This window comes from Phacochoerus africanus, chromosome 1 (genome assembly GCF_016906955.1).
Source record: "Phacochoerus africanus isolate WHEZ1 chromosome 1, ROS_Pafr_v1, whole genome shotgun sequence".
Lineage (NCBI taxonomy): Eukaryota > Metazoa > Chordata > Mammalia > Artiodactyla > Suidae > Phacochoerus > Phacochoerus africanus.
Genome location: NC_062544.1, coordinates 146604783 through 146608178, shown reverse-complemented (window position 1 = coordinate 146608178; position 3396 = coordinate 146604783).

Here is a 3396-nt window from a genome sequence, read left to right as displayed (position 1 = left end):
GCTCCTATAAACACCTTCTTACGGTTCTTGTGTGTGACCATGTTTTCATTTCTCTCAGGTGAGAGTCATCTAGAGACAAGAGTGCTGAAACATACAGTAAGCGCATGCTTAATTTCATGAGAAATTGCTCAACTGTCTTATCAGAGTAGCTATATCGTTTTACATTCCTGCCAGCAATGTCTGAGTCTTCAAGTCACTACACATCCTTGTCTGCACTTAGTATTATCATTATTTTGTTCTTCTTGAAAAACTTTAGCCATTGTAATTGATCGTAGGGTGGTATCTTGGTGAGGTTTTAGTTTGTCTTTTCCCAGTGACCAACAATGAACAACTTTTCATGAGCTTGTTTGCCATCCTTTTGTCTTTGAAGTGTCAGTTCAAATTTTACGTCCATTTCTGTATTAGCCCATTTTCCTATTGTTGAGTTTCAAGAGTTATTTTATCCAGGACAATTTTTATTCATTATGGTGAGATGACTGAGAATCACTTGGATTCAGAAAAGCTAGGTATAGTATTTAACCTCCCTGAAACTCACTAGTCTATTTATGGTTCAAGTCAAAACAGCTAACCTGTGAACATCTTAGTTCTGTATAAAAGGATAAACCATTGTGTTCTTTTAAAAAACTGAACAATAAACACAGGTTAAAATGTAAAATATAACTATCATCCTCAGTGATATCAATAAAGAGAATATCTAACTACATACACTGAAGTGACACATTGGGGACAAAATAAATGGTGGCTTATTTATTTATGGACCAAAATGACCTGTGAGCCAAGAGGTGTATGACTTGAGAATAAAATCCCAGTTTCTGGAGCCTGACCTAAGGTCCTTCAGAAAAGGGATGTGTTTGCTTCTTTAGGCTGCAGAAGCATTTCGAACCCAGAGATAGCTAGGGGAAGGGCCAGAATTGATTAAATTCCCTAGGCAAGACTTCCAGAAAATACTACACACAATAAAGTTTCCAGAGAAAGGGAGCTGAAAGAAGTGAGACTGGATGACACAGACATCAGTGCAAATGGTGTCTGCCAGACACAACAAGGAAACCCCAAGAAGCCTTCCTTGCCAAAGAAAGGATGGTGAAGAGGCAGATAAAACTAACACAGGTATGTAATAGCTTGAAAATTATCTAATAGCACTGAACTAGGAGAGAAAGTAAGTGTTAGGTCTAGTTATACCACATTTGGAAGAGAAGCAGTTAGGGCAGTCTGAGTCAGCAAGCCCAGGTACAAATCCCAGCACCTTCACATACTTTGTAGGACTTTGGACAAATCTGAACCACTTTAAAGAATTACCTGGAGATTAAGAATGCCTACTTCTTAGGGCTTGAGGAGTAAATGAAATTTTACAGTATACAAAGCACTTAGCACAACTAGGACACAGTAACACTCAATATAGACAATACTATTCACATACTCCTGAGTGAGCCAGGGCTCTCTTTATAAAGGGTGTGATTACACAGCAAAGCACTCTGACACCTCAAAGCACCAGGTAAGATGGGGGCGTCACCTCTACTAGAGGAGGCTGGGCTCGCTGGTTCCCACACCAGTTGCTCTTGACAACCAGCAGTTCACACTAGGAACATATTAGTTAGGGCACCAACTTTTTTAGAAATATTACTCTGATATCAGTAAGTTAACAATATCTATAGGATTATAATTTTTTTTTTCTTTTTAGGGCCACACCCACAGCATGTGGAGGTTCCCAGGCTATACCACAGCCACAGCAATACCAGATCTTTAACCCACCGAGCTAGGCAGAGATCAGACCTACGTCCTCATGGATACTAGTCAGATTCATTTCCACTGAGCTATGATGAACCATAAAAGTTTATCATTTGCACATCATCTAAGCTTTTCCTGCTTCTACAGATCACACGCACTTCTGCCTCTATTATTATCTCATTATGGTCCTTGCATATAAGCATCATTAAACCAACTGCAGAGCATCAGATAATCTAAAACTGGAACTTCAGAAGTACCTGCTTCTTTATTCTGGAAGAATAATCAATTCAAGCAATGGTTAAAAGCACCTTAGATGAGCTCAATGTTCAAAAACAGCACTTACTAATGTAAGGATGTCAGTTTTGTCTCCATTGTAAGATCACATTTTTAAATTAAGCTACTACTTAAAATGGTCTTCCAGGAGTTCCTGTTGCGGTGCATCGGAAACAAATCCGACTAGGAACCATGAGGTTGCAGGTTCAATCCCTGGCCTCGCTCAGTGGGTCAAGGATCCAGCATTGCCGTGAGCTGTGGTGTAGGTTGCAGAGGCGGCTCGGATCTGGCGTGGCTGTGGCTGTGGCGTAGGCTGGCAGCAACAGCTCCGATTAGACCCCTAGCCTGGGAACCTCCATATGCTGTGGGTACGGCCCTCAAAAGACAAAAGACAAAAAAAAAAGGGGGGGGGGCCTTCCAAAGGTGTAAGCACAGATCTAAAAAGACTTGACAGTACAAAGCAGTTGAGCTATTTAACAATTACCAACCTTCTGCAAGCTACCCAGCTGAGCAACACAAGAAAAGGTGCTCATGCATATTGTAGGGCACAGGCAGGAAATCAGAGAACAAGTTCAAACCCAGGGTTGAAGTGTAGCATAAGCATGGCAAGATGGGAGGGATTGAGAAAAGGAACAGGGAAACAATGAATGAAAAAGTGAAGCCAGAATTTTCCGGAGGAGATTTGGCTTAAGCTAGACCCTGAATGGCAAATATGATTTGAACAGGGATTAATGACTTTTATGCAACTAAAATGGAAATTCTAAATAGGGGTTAAGCTTTTAGGAATAGGCTGGCACAAGTTTACAGAAAGCTTTCAGGCTAGAATGAAATTTTAGACTCTTCTGTTTAAATAATTTTTTTTTCAGCCATACCTGCAGCATATGGGAGATCCTGGGCCAGGGATCATATCCAAGCCCCAGCTGCAGGAGGACTAGATCCTTAATCCACTGCATCACAGCAGGAGCTCACAATTTGCTTTTCAAAAAAAAGGAGACATTTAGGAGTTCCCATTATGGCTAATCGGTAACAAATCCAACTAGTATCCATGAGGATTCAGGTTCAATCCCTGGCCTCGCTCAGTAGGTTAAGGATCCAGTGCTGCCAGGAGCTGTGTTGTAGGTTGCACACATGGCTCAGATAGCACATTGCTGTGGCTGTGGTGTAGGCCAGCAGCTTCATGCAGCTCTGACTCAACCCCTAGCCTAGGAACTTCCATATGCCAGGGGTGTGGCCCTAAAAAGCAAAAAAAAAAAAAAAAAGTAGACATTTTCCTTGTTTTTTTTTTTTTTGGTGTGTTTAGGGCCGCACACTCAGCATATGGAGGTTCCCATATAGGGGTTGAATTGGAGTTACAGCTGTCAGCCACAGCCACGCTGGATCCAATCCTCATCTGCAACC